Here is a 23531-nt window from a genome sequence, read left to right as displayed (position 1 = left end):
CAGGAAGGGGTTTTTAAAACAAATATCAAATAAGATTCTTTAAGAGTCTATTTAATAGTTCATATAAAGGGAAGGCATTAAAATATTTTTAATTTTAAAACACTTTTAGTTCCTAAAACGTTTCATTGATCCAAAGAAATGTTTCATTTTTTCTGGATACTTCAGTAGTTTCCCTGATTCTTAGGTGGTAGGATATAGGCTTTAAAACACAAAGAGGCTGCTTTCTCATAAAAAGAAGAACCTTTGCTTAGTCAAAGCAATAAAATGATTCAGCAAACATTTATTGAGTTCCTAATGAACCAAATACCATCCCAACAGAAATTTATTTAAAGTCCCATACTATTTTTTAAAATTTAATTTAATTAATTTATTTTTGGCTGCACTGGGGTCTTTGTTGCAGAGTGCAGGCTCTCTCTAGCTGTGGCTTTCAGGGACCACTCCTCGCCACGGTGTGCGGGCTTCTTATTGCGGTGGCCTCTCTTGTTGCGGAGCACGGGTTCTAGGGCGCGCAGGCTTCAGTAGCTGCGGCACTAGGGCTCAGTAGTTGTGACTCCTGGGCTCCAGAGCGCAGGCTCAGTACCTGTGGCACACTGGCCCCGCAGCTCCGCGGTATGTGGGATCTTCCCAGACCAGGGCTCAAACCCATGTCCCCTGCACTGGCAGGCGGACTCCCAACCACTGTGCCACCCAGGGAAGTTCCTAAAATCCCATACTATTTATTTGCTTATTTTTATTATAAAATAGACTCCATTTTTAAGGACAATTTTAGGTTCAAAACAAAATGGATGAGAAGATAGAGATTCCCCATATATTCTCTCCCTCTGTATACATTTTAATACTAAGAGAAATAAAGCAATAAAGTACTGAGGGGAAATAGAGAAAAGAAAAGGAAGAGAACAGAAGAGGATGGAAAGTTGGTGAGTATTAAAGAAACCTGGAAGAAACAGAAAAGAATGAGAAAAAGAAAATAATCTCAGAATTTCTACCACCCAGAGATAGGTATATATACTTCAGTATGTGCATTTTCCTTAGGCTACATTCCTAAAAATGAAATCAAAGGATATGAACATGTCTAAATTTCTTAATGCATATTCTCAGAAAGAGTTACACTTCCATGAGCAGAGACTGAGAATGCTAATCTCACAGCACTCTTGCCAGAACAAGGTATTTTGAAGAACTAAATCTCAGTGAAACAGATATTAGTGAAGTAGACAGAGCAGAACATAGGACAAGATTTTAAAGAAGACGTACTCACAAAAACCTTACCTTAACTATCTGGGAGAGGAGAAATGATATCAGTCAATTACTCATCAGAGGGAGATAAACAGTATTAAAATACAAGATTTGCAGTGGTTAAAACTATTAGCTATCAGTTCTTCAGATTCATAGTTCTACAGCTGAGAGGCATGCTGGCATCTGGCACAAAACACAAGTTGTCACCAAAGCATATCACCTAATTTCTTAGGATTTTGAATATCATGAAGAAAAGAATACCATAATAATCAATTAATATTTAAGCATCCTTAATAATTTTGGTGTATATTGCAAAGATGATAAGTAAATTTATGTTTGCAAAGGCTGAGTTGTTCCCTAACCATTTGTATTCTTTTTAATAAATAAATTTGATATTAAATTCTTAATACAGAACAGAGCAAGAGTATGCCTCAAAACCCCACTCCCTAAATACTAGTCAAGAAGGCAACTATGGACAAATATCTAGAGGTCAGGACACACTTTGGAACGCAGTTGAGGTGAGAGAAGATTTTAAAGAGGTGAGGTATGAATAGGCCATGCAGATATCTGAGGGGAAAGTGTTACAGAGAGAATATCAATTACAAACATTTTGAAGTGGGAACATAAAGGAAATGTTTCAGTAATGTCAGGAGGCCAGTGTGGTTGGGTGTGATGAGGCAAGTTGGGAGTGGAAGAAGAATCAGGAAGGCAAACGGGGCAGGGATCAGCAGATGGTTTACGGCTTTCTTTTTTTAAAAAAAATAAAGCTAGGGTAGACAGAAAGATATTGGAGAAACTTAAGAAGAAGTGAGAAATTACACCCTTGTGTTACCAACTAGTACCTAATGTGAATTTTTTCCAGGAGTTTACAATGTACTCTACGTATGCTGAGCCTAGGCTACTACCTGTTGCAGAATAAGCATTCCATAAGTATTACGTGAATAAATGGAGTTTTGCATTCTGGAATAAGTAATGATACCAGAATGGTAGAACACTTATTCATCCATCATCAAAATGGGATAAACCTGGGAATTCCTTGGAAGTCCAGTGGTTAGGACTCCATGCTTTCACTGCCGAGGGCCTGGGTTCAATCCCTGGTGGGGTAGCTAAGACCCTGAAAGCTGCAAGGCACAGCCAAAAAAAAGAAAAAGGCAAGGGGTGGGGTGGGAGGGGGGATAAACTTAAAAATAATCCAGGGCTTCCCTGGTGTCTCAGTGGTGGAGAGTCCGCTTGCCGATGCAGGGGACACGGGTTCACGCCCCGGTCTGGGAAGATCCTACATGCCGCGGAGCGGCTGGGCCCGTGAGCCATGGCCACTGAGCCTGCGCGTCTGGAGCCTGTGCTCCGCAACGGGAGAGGCCACAACAGTGAGAGGCCCGCGTACCGCAAAAAAAATAAAAATAAAAAAAATAATAATAATAATACAATGGGACTTCCCTGGTGGCGCAGCGGTTAAGAATCCACCTGCCAATGCAGGGGACACGGGTTCAAGCCCTGGCCCAGGAAGATCTCACATGCTGCAGAGCAACTAAGCCCGTGCGCCACACTGCTGAGCCTGGGCTCTAGAGCCGTGAGCCACAGCTACTGAAGCCCGTGCGCCTAGAGCCCGTGCTCTGCAATAACAGAAGCCACCGCAATGAGAAGCCCACGCACCACAACAAAGAGTAGCCCCCGCTCGCCACAGTTAGAGAAAGCCCGTGAGCAGCAATGAAGACCCAGCACAGCCAAAAATAAATAAATTAATTAATTAATTAAAAATCCAATGGCAGAGAATAGTGAGGAGTAGGATTATAGGTGAAAAAAGGCTAGTTATGAGTTGATTATTGTTGAAGGTGAAGAACAGGTACATGAAGAGTCATTATACTATTGTCTTTTGATTGTGTGTATGTTTCAAATTTCCCACAGCGAAAAGTTTCCTAAGAAAAAGAAAAAGAAGAAATCTCTTCCTCCTCCTCCTCTTCTTCCCAGCCATTCCCTGTTTCCCAAAGGAAGTGGTAAAAATACCAAATGTATATCTATGAAAAATTAAGTCTGAATCCTGAATTTCTAAATTGAGATTGTAAGAAGAGTTTCCATACCTTATGTTCACTAAAAAACAGTATTCTTATTAAGAAAGCTTTGAAGCATTCAGAAGATTCACACTATAAAAATACAAGTGTGGTGGAATAATATTGTTCAACATAAAATAAATGTCCTTCCCTCTCTCTCATATTTCTTTACATTTAAAAAATTTCTCCAATCCAGGTAGGAAGAACATTCCATGTTTACTATCTCAGGGAAGTAATGATATACCTGCTCACAGAGAAAAAAAGAATTCAAAAATTTGACCCTGGGATAAGAAAAAGAGATTGAAAGTATGATAGTTAAGAGCAAAGTTTCCGTGCTCTCCAAGCAGCTAATTATTAGGAAAGATATTTTGAGATTGGAGTGAGAGTACCATAAGCAGAAAGGGGGAAAAGAGGGTTCCCAAGGAAGGGTATGAAATGACAGAATTCAGAAGGAGTTTTTGGCATGAACAGCTGTGAAAAATCCTATCTTCCTTCTTTTTTTTTTTTGCGGTACGCGGGCCTCTCACTGCTGCGGCCTCTCCCGTTGCGGCCTCTCCCGCTGCGGAGCACAGGCTCCGGACACGCAGGCTCAGCGGCCATGGCTCACGGGCCCAGCCGCTCCACGGCATGTGGGATCCTCCCGGACCGGGGCACGAACCCGTGTCCCCCGCATTGGCAGGCGGACCCTCAACCACTGCGCCCCCAGGGAAGTCCTTTATATTCATTCTTGGGTAGAGTTCAAGGAAGTAGCAGGAGATTCCACATGTGCAACAGTAGAGAAGCTGTGCACATAGTGGGTCTGCACAGCTGAGCCTGTGACAACCTCTCTAAGTCCCCTATGGATGGGATGATGACTATTTACTATGTGTCCAAGAGTAATATGGACAAGGTCCAGGGAACTGTCAGACTTTGAAAAGGCTTTGAAACAAGGACGGATGTTGCAGAGATCTATATTAACCAATAGCCAATGATCGGGCAGGGAACTGGGACATCTCAGTGGTGAAAATAAAGATAAAATGATCCCTGGTCAGGGAACTAAGATCCCACATGTCACGTGGCCAAATAAATACCAGCTATTATTTAAAAAAAGGTTATAGTTGATGAGATTAATTTTTCTGTACTTGTTAGGACGGAGGCACAAAAGAGGACTTAAGAGAGTTTATTTATTAAAAAAAAGTTACATATATTGCAAGCCTGAGTTTAATGGACCAATATACCTACCTTCTATCTAAAGAAAAATGGTTAGTATCTTTTACTTTTACCAACTGTTTTAGATAGTTAATAATCTTGGGTTAGGAAAAGGATATGGAATTTTGAAATAAAAATCTCTGCCATGTTCTATCCCTACCTTTAGTACAGTAATTTAAAACAAGCCTATCCATCTAACTAAAAAGGATACACTGTCAATTTTCTTTAGAGAATACAACTTCAAAAGTACTGCCTGTACACACAGGCATTTGATAAGTATAGATCAACAACCAAGGGCAGGATGAGCAGATCGTTATGAGGTAACTGTGAGGTAGACTTGGTTTATACTGTGTTCTCAGGAAAGCAGATCATGCTTCTAGTGAGTAAATAAAAGCTAAGAAAAAAATCACTAAGTGTATTTTGCTGTCTTACAGTGATATATGAGTGTGTGTGTAGGTATGTGTGTATTCCTATGAATATATTTATATATTTTATATGTGTTTATGTACAAAGCAAACAAAAACAAATCTGCTTCAGCACTGACCTTTGCAAATTAGTCCTGTTAATCAAAACTCCCAAAAAACTTCCAAGTCAGTAGAACAACCTAAGTAAAATTATGAACAAAAAGATTAAATGGTCCTCTGATAATACCCCTACGTCTGAATCCCACGTAACAAAATTCTCAATTTGAAAATGGAAAATGTCAATTTCATAATATAACATCTCAAATCCATAAGTAGTCAGGAAGAGGATCAATGAGTATAGAATTTTTACAAATTACCCACATAAAATATAGTAATTAAATAGAGTTATAAACATTGTATTAACAGATATCTAAAGTGACACGCTGAAATCTCCTTTTTTTTAAAATTTTATTTGTGGTATGTGGGCCTCTCACTGTTGTGGCCTCTCCCATTGTGGAGCACAGGCTCCGGACACGCAGGTTCAACGGCCATGGCTAACGGGCCCAGCCACTCCGCGGCATGTGGAATCCTCCCGGACCGGGGCACAAACCCATGTCCCCTGCATCGGCAGGCAGACTCTCAACCACTGCGCCACCAGGGAAGCCCTGAAATCTCCTTTTTAACACTAGTTAATGGAATATTTGAAGGTTAGGATATGTAGGTTTGAATCAAGGTTCCAAGAATGAGTTATTACTAGTCCTGGAGAAATGTAAAACTCTCGACATTTCAGGGTGTTTTACCCGAAGTAATAACAGTGTACCCTCAATTCCAGGGAATCAAATTCTTTCGAAAATCCCCAGAAAGTAACAGCTAGATCTCAATAGCCTAAGTTCATCCACAACAAATCTAGCCTTCTAGTTGAAAGAGAGAGATACATTTTTACCATTAATATACTGAATACACTTTATATTAGAGCAGGTAATTACTTTTCTCAGTGTATTGGGCATGGTTTAGATACTCCAGAAAAAATCAGATCTCCTAACTACGGAGTTTATAACAGGGCACACAGGATCTAGATATTCCATTAAGATGAAAGAATAAAAGGAATAATTATTTGCTCCCAGCACCATCTGTCCTGAAAACAATGAAAGAAAAGAGTTGACAATGCATATGAAAGTTAAAAGACTAACCACATACATGTTATAAGCATCCTTTTTATATAAACTGACACAAAGCATAATGCTGAACAATGAGCAGTGCTTATTTATGAACCCAATGAAGGGAAAATCTATTTGGTTCTGTTATGTTCTTGTTCTAGTCTTCCCTGCATCTCTTGAACTCCCAGTAATAAATTCTCTTAGCTTCAGAGGACACAGCTGCTAGTCAAGCACAGGCTCTCCTGGAGCGAACTCCATGCTCCCAACTTTAGGAGATGCTAAAAAGCTGCTCTACTCCCTGAAATGAATCTTGGTAGTACTGGAATCAGGGAAATCTACTTCTCAAATAAGGGGGCAAATGTTGATCCAAACGGTATCTCATTTTTTATGTGAGATGTAGCTCTCTGCTTTAGCTTCTATTGAAAAACCTAAAATATGTTCATATGCTGAATAAACAGCTCTAGAAAGAGACGTAGAGAGTCTTTTAATATGAAGAAACAAAAATGGATCCAAAGGTTTTTATTTGGAGAAGTGAGTGAGAGCTGGGTCATACCGACAGCAGAGTGGGCGGTAGAATAAAATATTCTTCAGATTCAGGACCAGACACAGCTTTTGTTTTCTCCTACTCCATACCATATCCCCACCAATCCTCTGTGAACAATAAAACCCTTACCATGCTGAAGTCTTTAGTGGAGACCTGAGAGGTGAATAATGTTGTGCCAGCATTATTCAGTCCTTTAAGTTATTTAGGGGAACAACATTCCTTTTTCTAGCAACAGAGAAATTTGTGAGTTAAATGACATCATGCTGCCTTGAATGAAACAGCTCAGGCTCAAAGTTCACCCAAAGGCCAACAGTGATAAACTCTCATCCAAGGACAAACTTCAATATATTTTTGGTACTTATTAAAAACAGCATTTATATAGCAGCCATACAGTAAGAGAGGGTTCTTTACCAAACTCTGTTTCTGATCAGAAAGCACTCAGGATCTTAGGAAGAAATTCTGCTTGGGAATGTAGTTTCTTAGTACAGAAAATAAAATTTGCCTTTTAAGAAGAAAGGCTCAAATAGAAATAATCCGAAAGCAAAATAGTCTAAGGCATTTCCTAACGAACAAGCAATTCACAAAAGAGGAAATACAACAGCCGACAAACACACATAAATAGTAGTAATCAGAGATTTGCAAAATTTAAGAAGTTATGCTTTCATACTATCAAACTGACAAAAATTAAACGCTGGTCTTTTTAAAAATAATTTTTTAAAAAGGGAGAAGGCTCTCAGGTCAAAAATACCACACCTAAGTACCTTAAGATAAAGGTACCTACTTACATTTATTGAGGGAGTGACTCTTACCTCTACTGAATTCTGTAAGTTTTCTCTGTAATTTATAAATGTTTCCATTTAAATGTAAAGGAATTCATTGGATTTCACACACAGAGTAATCAAGCAATAGCACGATATATTACTGGCTGATCTGTTTATTAGGAGCCATCTCCTGTATCCGTGCAACAACAACTGAAGTGTTACAATACATAAAAGGGAACAGGCTTTACCTACGTTATATATTAAACGGATCAATGATCTTCCTTGCACCCTGACCCTGCGGTACCGTAGATGTTCTCTAATTAATTATTAAAGTTTTCTAACAGTCAGTCATTGTACATCTCTGGTTTCACTTTCCTTTTATTCCACATTCCCAGAAGAACAGTCACAAGCAATATATAATTAGAAAAATGACATACCCTCATTGTTTATGAGATAATAGATTTCACTGGATAACTGACAACCCTAGGTGCATCTCCTCCCTACCGTGCTCTGTCTCCCTTGCCCTACCCCTAAAGCATCATATAATATTCCCACAGAAGACATAAACTAAGGAGCTTTCATTTGTTATTCTTCCTACCATAACGATCATTTGCCGTTTCGTATCTGGACAAGTTGTACCTGGGGATAGACTGGAAGGGGTCACAATTTAGTTTTGCTCCTCAGTGTAACTCTAAATATCATAAAATGAACAGAAAGAATAAAACACAATGGCTTCAGGCTGTCAGCAAGATCAGCTACTCCCCTGAAAATTTCGAACTGTCCCAACTTAATAGGCTGCGACAGTCCCTTCAAAACATCTGCAATTAAAGTCACCTGGAAAGATGTACACAATTTAATGTGTATTATGGCAACTCAATTCATAGTGCAACTATATTATATACACATTAAACCAGTAGCAGGATAACTAGAAAAGTGAGTCCACCCTGACTATTTTAAAGGATGGTACTATGTCTGTATAATACCTTGCTTGCAGCTTAGAGATAACAACTTTGTCTTACCAAGGGTTAGATAATCTACCCAGAAAAATAAGTCTAAATAACAACAAAACCATTCTTATCAAAGCTCACCTTTACATAACTGTTACCTCACGGGAGGAAATGAACATGGCTGGGGACAGGGGTGACTCAGTTTCCACTAAATATTTCTTGGTACCTTTTAAATTGTGTATACCATGTACCTATTTAAAAATTTATAACTATAAAGTTGTGGAATAAGCACACTACAGTTAATATGGTTAGCGAAGTCAATCCAAGAAGTTAAGAAAGGAAAACAAAGAAATAAAATGTGTAACAATAAATGATGGAAACCAATGCATGAAACAAAAGTTGAGCTTATAGCATATCGAGTCATATATTTCTCCCGTTTTCTTGGGTTTTGTGCCATTTTCTCTAAAAAGAGAAATAGAAGTGCTTATATACACTCTTTCTCACACTCACTCTACATGTATCTGTTTATCATTATCTCTGTATTTATACACACATATCAAATATAGGACCAGCTTTTAGCAACTGCTCAAGTACACATGGTGGTGTATGTTTCTGTTGAGGGAAATGACTATTTGCTGGAAGCTAGAAGCTCTTTGGTGCTAATTCTCTGTAGAATTATGAGCTGTAATCTTTCGATAGTGGCAACTGTATTCTCACAGCTAACCCTATATGTTAGAGGCAGCTCTTTCAGGAATAATCAATTCTCTAAATTCAAGGAACACTCTAAAATATAATATCCTCTATGAGATTGAGATGAGTAGAGGTTAGGCAGAAAGTATTGCAAATTGATGTCTTGAAGGTAAAAAAATCACTGTTTTGGATCATTAAACCACATTCAGTCATCAATGTACCAATCTGTACAAGTAGGCAATAGGCCAGTTTTTGGAAACGTATTGTTCCTGATCTAACCTACAATGGCACAGTTGAAGGGCAAAGAGTCTAATGTACTCAGTCCAGCCTCCACAACAAGGTCTTACAAAACGAATATAAAGGGGAGGGAGTCGTTTGGAAATGTAAAAACGGCAAAGATCATTTTTTGCAAAGAGTTAATGCAGCTTCTTCCATGCTTCCCTTATTTATTATCTAGTTGCATACCAGATAAGGCCAGATCATTATACAGCAGGAAGAATTAAGTACAGATTTTCTCTTGCCTAAGCAAAAGAGGCAAAGTTCTCTTGGCATGGAGAGTTAAAAGCTTTTAGTTGTGGAAGACATCAACATTTTCAACCTATACTTAAGAACATAATTTAAAATCTTTCCAAACAATCATTAAGGATCCTTGATATGTTCCATAAAATAGAGAAATTAAATGTTTAAGATTTTTACCTCTAAATCAATCAGAAAAATCATAGAGCCAAGAGGTCTGGGGAAAGAATGAGATGGAGAATACTGCCTTACAACCACCGTATGTTTTTCTCTCTTTCCAAATGCAGGAGAACATTTTCCAAGGCTTGCTCTTCCCTCTACTGCTGCACAATGTACAACTACTAGAAAGAGGTATCTCCTTATTGTTAAGTCCTTGTCATTAGATACATATTAAAGTATTAATAGGTAAAAAGATACAAGAGTGGGTGGCTTTCTCACAATACTTTTATCCACCATACATTAAAAAAAAAACATTTTAAGAGAACGTAAGAAACAAGAGTGGCAGAATGTTGTTAATTCTTCAAGCTGAGTAATAGGCAGACTCATTATACTATTCACTGTACTTCTGTGAATGTTTCAACATTTCCATAATAAAAAAAATTTTTTAAGTCTGTTGCATGAATGAAAAACACAGCAAACATTTCTTGACCCGCAGTTGGACACAGAGCCATCTTGATTCTTTTCTTGGCAAGACTAGGAGATCTATGAAGTATTCAGGACTATGTTGTTTTCCCACAGCACCATACGTGTGAGGATCATCCATGTTAATACCTTTAGCCTTAGTATAACATTTAATTTCTATGCTCTATAACAAATTGCAATAGTCTGTCCTTCCGTCTCCCCTTCTTTCCCTCTTTCTTTTTTTTTAAAGATTTTTTTTTGGTTGCATTGGATCTTCATTGCTGTGCGCGGGCTTTCCCTAGTTGCGGCGAGCGGGGGCTACTCTTCGTTGAGGTGCACGGGCTTCTCATTGCAGTGGCTTCTCTTGTTGTGGAGCACGGGCTCTAGGCATGCAGGCTTCAGTAGTTGTGGCACGTGGGCTCAGCAGCTGTGGCTCGCAGGCTCAGCAGTCGTAGCTCGCAGGCTCTAGAGCGCAGGCTTAGTAGTTGTGGCGCACAGGCTTATTTGCTCCGCTGCATGTGGGATCTTCCCGGACCAGGGCTCGAACCCGTGTCCCCTGCATTGGCAAGCAGATTCTTAACCACTGCGCCACCAGGGAAGTCCCCTCTCCTTTCATTCTTTTTCTTTCTTCCTTTTCCCCTCCCTCCCTCTCTTCCTCTCTCATTGCCTTTAAAAAAAAAAAATCACCTAAATAATATTATATGAATACATGTTCACTATAAACTTCAAAAAATATGGAGTAAAAAACAAAAGGCTCACTGGAATAGTGAACAATGATTCTAATGACAAACTCAGAAAATCAAATGCCCTTCTGGCATTTCAGAAGTCTGGGGGTTGAGAATCTTACCTTTTATGTAAAAGTTTCTGAGTTTTAAGGCAATTATCCAGAGTAAAGCCTTTCAGAATGCAGTGGACACCAAGAAAAATCCCAATTCCTATAAATTACTAAGGTACTGAAGATGCTCAAAACAAATAGGTCTAAGAGAAATGTTCATTTGCATCAATAAATTAAAATTGCTAAGAAAAATTTCTTTCTATAGATTTGAAAATGCTCAGGTTAGAGCCATACTTGTCCAGATGACCACTTAAAAACAGAAGAGATAGGATTTACCACAAATGTTTTCTCTTCACTGTTGTTTGTTAACAACAAAGCTGTGCCGACTAACAGTATCTCAGTCATAAAGCTCTTGGAATGGATAGAGGCAAGAAAGACCTCAAAGGAGAACAAGAATACTATTTCTGTTAACACCACCTACAAACAAAAGCTAATCTTTGCTAAGTTTTTATTCTATCCAAGATAATGTGTAAAGCTTTTTGGATGAATTACCTCATTTAATCTAACACAATCTTGTAAGGTAAGTATTATTCCCATTCTAATGGCAGGTAAACTAAAGCCCAGAGAAGTTATCTGCCCAATGTCACCCAGCCAGCAAACAGCAGAAATGGAATTTAGAACTGCAAACTCCAAAGACCATGTTCTTAACCTGAAGTATAAACTGTTTCAATTCATGATGTCTCTACCTGGTGAGTTCATTATTTTAAATTAAAATTTTCATGTGAAACATCTGAGAGTTATTTATCCCCAAATATAAACTATATCACCGATTTAGTTTCCATGATTCCTTTATTTCATGTCTTAATATAATCATTTTTCTCATCTTAATAAATATCTATGTATACTGATCAGAGATACCATATAAAGCTATGGAATAATGGGAAAAAATGACTGTGAACAGAAGTCCCAACACAAAGAAGTTACAGACATTCAAGGAAGCCTTACATGTAGTAACAGAAAAGAAAGTACTTTGAACCACACTTTACATTCTCTATAATACCCCTGAGGAATTAGAAGATTTCATTTTAGAAAATACTGGTTTGGTTTTATACTTAAAGTATAAGTGACATAACCATGGGAGGACCACTGGTACCTAGGAACAGCCTTGGAAGGCAGCAGAGTGCCCAAGAGAAGAAAAAAACAGTAAACGCAAAATATTCTTTAAAATCTCAGCTCTGGAGCTTCCCTGGTAGCGCAGTGGTTGAGAGTCCGCCTGCCGATGCAGGGGACACGGGTTCGTGCCCCAGTTCGGGAAGATCCCACATGCCACGGAGCGGCTAGGCCCGTGAGCCATGGCCGTTGAGCCTGAGCGTCCGGAGCCTGTGCTCTGCAACGGGAGAGGCCACAGCAGTGAGAGGCCCGCGTACGGCAAAAAAAAAAAAAAAAAAAAAAAAATCTCAGCTCTGACCCAGACTTGACACCATGTAAGGGAGGTTCTGATGCTCTTCATGTGGTCATAAAATACAAAGAAAGCATAGTAGAAAAGGCAAGAAACTAATGGTATAAAGGCACTCCAGTGTTTCTCGTCTCTCCACCAACTTCCACAAAATCACATGGCAGAAAGCCTCCTGTCATATGTCAACAATAAGGAGAACAGACTCAAACTGGAGAGAGACAATCCACGGCATTCACCCACCTCCCTTCTGCCTTGGTCATTTGGTTGGTTACCTTCAGAAAGAAAGACCATGAGAAAAAGAAGAAATTGAGTGATGATAAAAGCTTATACACCATCAAAGCAAAAAGTAAAGCTTCTGACTTAAATGAGACTCCAAGGGCAAGATGGACAGACAGGGGTGCAGCTGAGAACCAAGCAGAAAGGCTGAGTTTCCCTGGTATTTTCTACTTTTCTGGAATAAGAACTAAAAACTATTATGCAGTCAGGAGGGCCTGAAACATATAACAGAGCAGAAATTATTATTTTTTTATGATTATGTAAAGGGCAGTGGCCAAGAGCAGCCCTTCTGTTAACAACAAAGAGGTATAGGTAAACACATAAGCAATGCTACCATAAAGTGGAGATTTTTGTTTTAACAAAATCTATATTTATATGATTATATTTCCCATGGTTGAGAGCGGCTATAATTAATGGATTTCCCTCGTTCTCCTAATGCAGCCATTTGTCAATTCAAATACAGAATGTCCAATCAATTTTGATGTATTTAGTAAGCAATTTGTCAAATGGTGCTATAATCCAGTTAATATATTAATTCTTGTCATGGAGAGAGTTCTGACAACTACACGGTTTTCCATAACTGGTTTGGAGAGAAAAATCTGAGCTGGAACTCAACGGTCATTCTTTGGAGGTGACACCTCTGTGTCCCGGGATCTGAGAGCATGCCACAGTACATCATTTAATAGGAAAACTGCTTTGCTGAACTAGACACCTGGGGTCTACTGGACGGTGTGGCTGCCAGTTCATTGTAATACTGGTTTTCTCTGAATGCCTGTGTGTTTCATATATTTTAAATAAATTGATCAAGCCAATATATGTGACACGAAAAATGCAAAGTATGTAAGCTTCCAAGAGAGGAACAAGGCTTTACCAATGAAATGTATGCATCTTAAACTTAAAAAGTACTCTTATAAACACTTTCCCCTATTCTTAATGTTTCTTCATATGAACTGCTAAAGAAGTGGCTCTCAATCTTTTATTTTCCTATCCCAACATCCTTCAGGTAAATGACTGACTCCTAGCAGTACTTAACAGGGCACTGTACTGTTAAGGCCACATAGTTAGTAACCATTAGACAAGATTCTTAGAAGGCCACCTTCAGCTTACACAGTGCGAAGCTCCGGACATGACAGTTTTCTTACTTTATATTTCATCCAATAATCACTATGTTATCTCCATCTTTTCCCCAAGTCTATCTATGCACTGGGGGCTGGAGAGAGAACCACGGAGATTTCAAGTAGGTGGCCCAAATTTATATCACAGAAGAAATCTGGACTATAGTGATCAAGGAAGTATCAAATTCTTTCTCAAACTTTTCAGTGGGATATTTAATCACTACCAGTTTGGGCACAGCAGGAAACAGAAGATAGGTTTTTAGTGTACCACAGATAACCTCCATGGGTGTATTTCACAAATACTTTCCAAAGATGATGGCTCTATCCATTCACTATGTCCAAATCTTTCCATATTTCTCTATCAGGAAATGCAAAAGCAGACATGAAGGCAAGTCCTTTCTAGAAAACAATACTGAAAAACATGGCAAAAAAAATTTGTTTTAAACAGAAGAAAAAGAAAGAAAGAAAAGAGGAAAGGAACATTACATTCATCTTCCAGACATTAGGCTCCCCTTAGTACATTTATGAACCATGCAAGAGCAAATTGTCAGAGTGATTTGGCACAAGGCTGTGTATTTAAAAACCTGCCATGTGCACTAGTCCTCCAGACTACCAGACGTCCCATTGTTTGATGTGTCTGCTGAGAAAGGTGCCCTATGTGTCAGAAGAGCACACTGAATATTTTTCAATGACCCAGGGGGCAGAGGTCGCTTATTATAAATGGATAATGAGACCTAATGCAGTGCTCTGAGTATGGACAATGAAAGGGTCTATCCATAGCCCCTGGTGGATTGGTCATTCAGGCTTTTATTTCCTCTGCACACTTAATGGAGTCAAACAATTGACAGAAATTCTATAGAGAAGGCTGAAACTGAGAGAAACAACTGTATTCTAACTCTGATAGACAGATACAAATAGTGACCCTGAAATGGCGCCAGAACTCCCATCACCACTAACGTAGCAGACAGCTGTAGCATTCCCCCTAAATTCCCATTTAGTCATTTGTTAGCAATTAACCTTACTGATGGAAGTGATGGCACATCAAACCACAAGCTCCTGCCAATATCAACCCATTACATTATTGCAGGTAAGCAGACACAGACCATTCTTTTAGTTCCTTATTTTTGGAGAAAAAGGCAAACAGATATCCCTGTACCCTCCATCCTATATCCCCACTACCCAACTAACAAAATGCATATTCAGGGGTATCAGTATCTGAATATAAGAACCTTAAACTCTGGTGGGTTAGAGTAAATGACAGCAAAAGCAGAGGTACTCATGGACTAGAGGCTTTATGACCAATAGATTATTTTTCTTTAATCTATCAGAATCAATGTTCTATCCCAGCCAAATCTGCCAATCTGATGGCAATGAATATTAATAGCATAAATGGAAAAGAATATACTGTCAACTGTACCTGAAAAAAAACCAGGTCATAAAGCAACCTACAGGGCTTCCCGGTGGCACAATGGTTAAGAATCCGCCTGCCAATGCAGGGGACATGGTCCCGGAAGATCCCACATGCCACGGAGCAACTAAGCCCGTGTGCCACAACTACTGAGCCTGCACTCTAGTACTTGCGACCCACAACTACTGAGACTGCGAGCCACAACTACTGAAGCCCACATGCCTAGAGCCCGTGCTCCGCAACAAGAGAAGCCACTGCAATGAGAAGCCCGCTCACCACAATGAAGAGCAGCCCCCACTCACCACAACTAGAGAAAGTCTGCACGCAGCAACAGAGACCCAACGCAGCCAAAAATAAATAAATAAATTTATTAAAAATAAAAATAAAGCAACCAACAGGTACAGTAAGTTGTGATGTCACACAGTTGTGTAAAATAAAGTAAGCAAGATATTTAAAAGTACCAAAAAACCCTCTATAAAAACGTTTTTGTTTCATTTCAATTTTAAGAACAATTATGACAGGAAGGTGGTTTGACATGTAATTATGACAGGAAGGTGGTTTGACATCATTTCTCCAAATGATAAATACTAAAGCAAATGACAGAAATGCCAAGACTTACTTCAGAATGGAGTATAGGTCATTATGTTGTAAAAGAGAGGACTTTTGATGGTGAAACATCTCAACAATAAATCAACGATGACAGAGAAACCCAATGAACTATTCCATAGGTGTGAAGATCTATGTAAAGATACGGGTATCAATAAAAAGCATGTATCCCATTAAACACAAAGGGAAAGAAGAAGGAAAAGAGGGTACTCTAATCTAAACTTTTTGATTAACTATATGATATTTTTTCATTGAGGAAGACAATGCATTCAATTTCATAATGTTCCCCAAATTATACAACATATATATGGCTAAATTCAGGGTCAGTATGTCTCAAACTTCTAGTCTCCTGAAGAAAAACACCATTCATTTCACTAAAATCATTTCTCTATGGAAGGACATGTCAGTGGATAAAATTAACTATAAATAAGAGAATCCATCAAATATAACTCAATATGAAGTGGTTTCTTAAGTACCTCAGACATTCAGACCTAGATAGAGCAGTATGACACACCCAATGACCAACAATGGACTATAAATACTCTATAAATAAGTCCTACATTACAAGTTTCCTCTACAGGAGAAAAACATTTCTTTCTTTCCCCTTCCACCCTACCCAATCTTGGGCAAATATTTATTATGGACAATGCAAGGAAATAGTGTTGAGTACCTCCACCATACTTGGTACATACCACAACAACGATGCAATCCAGGATGTTAGGTTAAATCTAATGTGACACTCCAAAGAGAGCAGCTCAGAAAACTGCTGCACATTTAACTGCTTTGCCAGGGTACTGATAATGACCCTGGTAGAGGAGAGCAATACTTTTTTCTTCCTTTTTGTATCAGTATGTTCAAAATAGATCACCACTGTACTGTAAAACCAATGAAACAAGACAGTAAAATAGGCTAAAAATGTCTTCAACTCTAAACCCCAAAGTGTGACTTTATATTACAAGGAAAAATATTTCCTATTTTTACTCTCACAGTTGTAGCCGGTAGGCCAGCAGCACAAAATTTAGTTGGGAATTAAGATCTCTAGAATCTAACCTTAAATATGCTGCCTACTTGTGTTTTTCATACTTCTATGGGTAAGACAAATTTCAATACTAGCTTTAGGTATTATCTACTTCATTATATATACAGATTTAAACAAAAGTGCGAGTAAAGTCCAAGTGGTCAGTAAAGCAAAAACGTTTTTAAAAAGCCGATATATCAATAGATAGCCCAGCTATTGAAAAGTAAGGTTTCAGGTGGAGCTTTTAGAATGATTAACCCTGCCTTCTTACATGTTATGCTGTCTGTACCATAATGGAACCTCATCTCTTCTCTCTAAATTCTCTCTAGGATACAATTATTTCAGAGAAAGCTTACATCAGTTACTAATTACATATCCAAACAATCTCAGAAAGGAGCTCAAATCTATAAATACACACATGGAAGGTTCTGAGTTATTTCCAAGAACCTACTGAATATTACCACCAGGATACATACTGCATGCACCAAAACAGATGCAACACTGCAATCAGCAATTCTGTCTCCTACTCTAGGCAACATATTTCTCTTTAATGTTTCAATGAATGGCATAACCTAGTGTTAAGCTAGTTATCCATTCCTCCTCACTTTTCTTCAGTAACCTCATATAGTCCCAAATCCTACAGAGGCAACTTGCTCAATTTCTCTGAAATTCAGCCACTTCTCTCCATCCCACTAACAATTAACTTCTTCCTTCTTTGAATTTCTTTTTTTTAAACTTTTTATATTGGAATATAGCCGATTAAAAATGTTGTGATAGTTTCAGGTGCACAGCAAAGCGACTCAGCCATACATATACATGTATCCAGTCTCCCCAAGACTCCCCTCCCATCCAGGCTGCCACATAACACTGTGTGTACATGTCAATCCCAAACTCCCTAACTATCCCTTCCCTCTACCCTCCCACCCCTGGTAACCATAAGTTCATTCTCTAAGTCTGTGAGTCCATTTCTGCTTTATAAATATGTTCATTTGTGTCACTTCTTTTTAGATTCCACATATAAGTGATATACGATATTTCTCTTTCTCTGTGTGACTTACTTCACTCAGTATGACAATCTCTAGATCCATCCATGTTGCTGCAAATGGCATTATTTCATTCTTTTTTATGGTTGAATAATATTCCATTGTATATATTACCACATCTTCTTTATCCATTCCTCTTTCGATGGACATTTAGGTTGCTTCCATGCCTTGGCTATTGTAAATAGTACTTCAATGAACACTGGGGTGCGTGTATCTTTTCAAATTATGGTTTCCTAAGTCATTTCTGTCCCAGCAGCTATGGCTTGAATTCTCTGTACCTCCTTCATCCTTCACCATCCTTTCTATACCAATTAATTCATGCTATTAACAAGCACTTATCACAATGTGTTATAGATACTCATATACATGTTTTTTTATTTCTATTTATGTTAGGGAAGGTAATGAGTCAAAAGTAAAGGCAGCAGAACTGGTATAATGTAATATCAAGATAATACATAGGATTTAAGGACAAGAAATGTAAAAATCAATTACGGTCACCCATATCTACTACTGGCCACATAAAAGAGACTAGATTTACATTATCTCCTAAAATAATTAAATTAGTCCTAAGCAAAGGTTATTTTGAACCCTCCATAACAAAGCTTAAAAATAAACAAAGAAAAAAAAATAAACAAAGAAAGAATCAAATTTTTTCCAAGTAATTTGACTACATCCTAGGAAAACAGAATAATCCACCACTCAACAACATGAAACCAAAAATGCCCAGCATCCTATCAAAAATCATTAGGCACATAAAGAAGCAGGAAAGCACACCAAGGAGAAAAATCAATCAATAGAAAAAAAACCCAAGCAATACCAGGGTGAAAAGAATTAGCGCACAAGGACTCTAAAACAACAATTACAAAATATATGTCTCGTATGTTCAAACAGGTACGTGATGTGGAAAGAAATGAAAGATATAAAAGAACATCCAAATGGAACTTATAGATGAAAAATATGGTATCTGGAATGAAGAATGTGTTGAATAAAACAGCAGATTAGACAGCAGAAGACAATATATATAAATACATAGAAATATAAACTATACAAAATCAAACAGAGTGAAGGAAAGAGAATTTTTTAACTGAACAAAGAATCAGTGAGCTGGGAAAATATCAAGTTGTCAACAGACATATAATTGGAGTCACAAAAGGAGAGAAGCAGAGTGACAGAAAAAAATGTGAAGATGTAACTGTATTAAAATTTTCAAATCTGATGAAAATTAAAACTTCACAGATTGAAGAATCTCACAGACTCCAAGCAGAAGAAAACCACACCACAGCGTTATGGTTTAAATACTTTTTCCTATTTTTCTATATTATTTCTATTGTTTTTATGTTTTCTATTTCCTTGATTTCACTCATCTTTATTATTACCTTTTTTGTGCTTTAATTCCCTCTACTTTACTAGTTTCTGAATGTGAAAGCTGAGTCATTTATTTCATTTTATAACATGGGCATTTAGTCCTATAAATTTCACCTTGAGTAGTAATTTAATGCCATCCCACAAATGTTTCATTTTTCTATGAAGTTTTTATTTTGAAAGAATTACAGATTCATAAGAATTTGCTAAAATAGTAATCAAGATACAGAACGGTTCCATCACCATAAAGATCTACCGAACCCTTTATGGTCATATTCAAAACTCTCTGTCGTACTCTGTCTCTCCGCACGATGTTCTTAAGAATCATCCAACTTGTTGCATGTATTTATACTTCAATCTACTATTTTTTTCCCTGAATAGTAGTCTAAGATAGGGATGTGTTCTGTTTTCATTTTCATTCAGCTAAAAATAATCCTAATTTCCCTTTTGACTTTTCCTGTGAACCATGTATCATGTAGAAGTGTATTGTTTAGTTTCCAAATATTTGTAGATTTCCCAGAGACCTGTTAATCATTTCTTATGTAATTCTACTGTGGTCAGAGAATATACATACTTTGTATAACCTGAAAGCTTTTAAACTTATTGAGACTTGTTTTATGGCCCAGAAGAAGGTCTCTATTTGTCAATGTTCCCTGTGCACTTGAAAAGAATGTACGTTCTACTGTTGTTGGGTGGAGTGTTCTACTCAGTCTTATATTAATGTAGCAAGCGAGGGTTTAAAGTGGGTTTCTCCAGACTGGTGGTTGCCAAGGGGGAGGAGGTTGGGGTTAGCAGATATAAGCTTTTAGATATAGAACGGATAAACAACAAGGTCCTACTGTAGAGCATAGAGAACTATATTCCATATCCTATGATAAACCATAATGGAAAAGAATATATAACTTAATCACTTTGCTGTACAGCAGAAATTAACACAACATTTTAAGTCAACTATACTTCAATTAAAAAATGCTGATTAAAAAAAAGTGGGGGTTTCCCTGGTGGCGCAGTGGTTGAGAGTCCGCCTGCCAATGCAGGGGACACAGGTTCGTACCCCGGTCTGGGAAGATCCCACATGCTGCGGAGCGGCTGGGCCCGTGAGCCACGGCCGCTGAGCCTGCGTGTCTGGAGTCTATGCTCCTCAACAGGAGAGGCCACAACAGTGAGAAGCCCGCGTACCGCAAAAAAAAAAAAAAAAAAAAAGTGGGTTTCTCCTAAGCAGCATATAGCTGGGGTTTATTTTTTGATCCATGACTTGTTTAGATGTTTAGACCATTTATAACTAATGTGAGCACTGACATGCTTAGGGTTACATCAACTTGCTTATTTGTTAACATTTTATTTCCTTTTTGAGCACTTAGGTTTTTTTAAATTTCATTATATACATCTTTAACAACCTTCAAATGATGCTGAAGTCACATATACTATAAAAACTTACAATAGTATAGTTCCATTTCCCACACTCCTGGCCTTTATGCTACTGTTGTCTCACACAGACACACACACACACGTATGTATGTGTTTTAAAGACCACAATACATTGATACTATTTTTGTGTTAACAGTGAATTATATTTGAAAGAGAGTTAAATAATTAACAAAAACCCACATATATGCTTTAACCATTTTCAGTGTTCTTCATTCCCTTCCATCTAGTGTCAAAGGCTTTCCCCACCTTTCCTATAATGCCATTATAAGTAGAGAAAAACAATTATATCCCCAATAAAACATTGGGAGGGGGTTCTATGGATCCCAGTCACCTTTCTATTGTGTATCAAAGCTATATTTCTGTTGAGTGATCCTTTGTTACCATTTAACAAAGAAAATTCAGTAAGCTTAGGGAGGAACTTCTCACAAACCCATGGATTATCTTGGAAGTTCAAAGTCTGACCTACCCCCAACAAAGCTAGTTAATGTCAGCAACTTAAAAATTACTGCTGCTGCCAAATTACCTGAAAGAAAAGGAGGAAACATTATTTTTGCCCTAAATAAAACGTTCCCAAGTAAGCCCTGTTTCTAATTTACAATTTGGGAAGCTCTGAAGCAGACTAAAGAAAAAGCATTGTCTACTCTGGATCACATTCAAAGCTGGCTGATATTTGTTAGTCTCGTCTAATGTTTATCTTTGTTTTTGGCAAAGAAATACACTGAAATAAAAAGCCTATTTTAGAAAAGGTAACTATAGCATGCGGTTTTTTTTTTCAGAAGGAAGAAAATATACCGTTAGCACAAAAATCACTAATCACCACTACTATCATCTTTTTATAAACGATTCCCAAGATTTCGACCCAGGCAAAACTTTTTTTTTTATATTAGATTCTTGACTTTTACCTTTACTGAGCTATATAGCAAGATTAGATTACCATCTGCATATCCACTTTGCACACATAAACTAGTCAATCTACTCAAACCATATGACGTTTTTTGCTTATTCTCAACAGCAGTTTCTTATGGCTTATCCTCCTAATGACAAAGGAGTGATTTCTATCTCCATGGTGAGGAGCTCTTGTAAGGAGCAGGCTACTATAAGTCAATTTATGATACACCCAAATTGCTCAATTTTGTATCATTCCATTCATTTAATATGGGTAGGAAGTGTGACTACAGTTAATACAAAATTTGGAGTTTTAACTTACTTCACTAAATTTAGGTAAGAAGTCTTTAGCGTTCAGGCAGGTTTCCCTTTCCCTTACCACCAGTCACCCTTTTGCCACATATGCAGAACTTTGTTTACAACTAGTGGTGTATTTATTATGATTACAGGGCTGAAAGGGGAGTGGGGATTCCTTGCTAAACATCCTGCTCTCCTACTCTCCTCTCCCTGAGACAAAGTCTCTTTCGCATTTCCATTTACATCATTCTTTGTCCACTATTATTATAATTTCCGGAGTTTGAACAAGTCTGCTTCACTTGATCCACAGATCCAGATACAACCAAAGAAAATACTGACAACGTTTGTGAAGTTTGCATTACAGTTTTACTCCAAATGGTTATATTTGAAAATACCTTCAGTAATAAATTTATCAACAGTTTGCAGGTTGGGAAGTAAGAAGTGATTTTCAATATGGTTGAATAAAACAAAAAACTTCCTGCCACCAGGTACAGTATACACGTCATCTTTTCAAATGGCTTCAGTAAGGGAAACCGGAGAGAAAGTCAAGCAAGAAGGTAATAAGAAAGTTTTCTTAATGAAGCTCTAACTTACAGAGGGCTCAACAGATGGGTAGGCAAAGGCATTCTCTCTAAACTGGCTCCAGCATTGCTTTTACCAATTATATATTTCAGCTCTTACTCCTCTGATGCAGATGCCCATGTTTTGCATATTTAATTGCTTCAGTGATGAAATATACTATCTTGTTGAGGACTCTCAATCAAATAGCCTTTCTTTTTTTCTTTTTTGTTTTTTGCGGTACACGGGGCTCTCACTGCTGTGGCCTCTCCCATTGCGGAGCACAGGCTCTGGACGCACAGGCTCAGCGGCCATGGCTCACGGGCCTAGCTGCTCTGCGGCATGTGGGATCTTCCCGGACCGGGGCACAAACCTGGGTCCCCTGCATCGGCAGGCGGACTCTCAACCACTGCGCCACCAGGGAAGCCCCATATAGCCTTTCTTTATGTTGAAAACATGACTTTAAAAATCCAGGCTAAATCTGTGTCTCTACTGTCAATGTAAAGAAGCAATATAATAATTATTACAGAATTACCTGCCTCTTAGGTATTTTTTAACTTATTAAATTGTATCTATACTAACATTTCACTAGATAAGAGGAAACATAATAATTATGTCAGTTAGATATATGACAGACATATTAAGTCTATCACTTAGATGACAGATCTGGCAACATCATCAAAATCACATATTCAGAATAGGGATTCCATTGTTAAGTCCCTGAAGTCTGTTATTTGAAAATACGCACTTCTGAGATAAGAAACAAAGGTTCAGAATGATGCTTAAATGTATAGATTATTTTAAAGTTTTTAAAGGACTTTAGCATCACTTCACTGACCATAGTAACACCTTCATAAGAGCAAGTATCATTACTGATACTTTATATTTTCCAAGTTATTGAGAGGTGGTCTAGAACTGGAAACTAGGCCTTTTCATCCTTATCCCAATGCTAGTCCATTGGGAATTCAAAAGGTCTCACATAAAATGCATTGTATTATGTATTTTATTTAGAAACCACAGAATCATCAGTGACTACCTTTCTTTCAAATTGTCTAATTCTGTTCTAGTCCAACTGTGCAACATCTCACAGGTTTGTCCTGTCTTCCCTGTAAACAGCCTTAACTAAAGCCCTCTCATCTTGCTCCAGGATCACTGTGACTCCACTCCCCCCACCACCCCCACCGAACCTCTTATT

General features: G+C 38.0%; 1 protein-coding gene across 4 annotated transcripts in view; it reads right to left on the bottom strand.

Annotated features, from left to right (window-relative positions):
- The window catches only part of BCAS3 (BCAS3 microtubule associated cell migration factor), a 574807-nt gene that overhangs the window by 290487 nt on the left and 260789 nt on the right, over positions 1–23531 (bottom strand). The window lies entirely within an intron of this gene.

This window comes from Leucopleurus acutus (assembly GCF_964270905.1).
Source record: "Leucopleurus acutus genome assembly, chromosome: 19".
NCBI classification, from domain to species: domain Eukaryota; kingdom Metazoa; phylum Chordata; class Mammalia; order Artiodactyla; family Delphinidae; genus Leucopleurus; species Leucopleurus acutus.
Note: the sequence above shows the minus strand (reverse complement) of the source record. Positions and strands in the feature narration are given on the sequence as shown.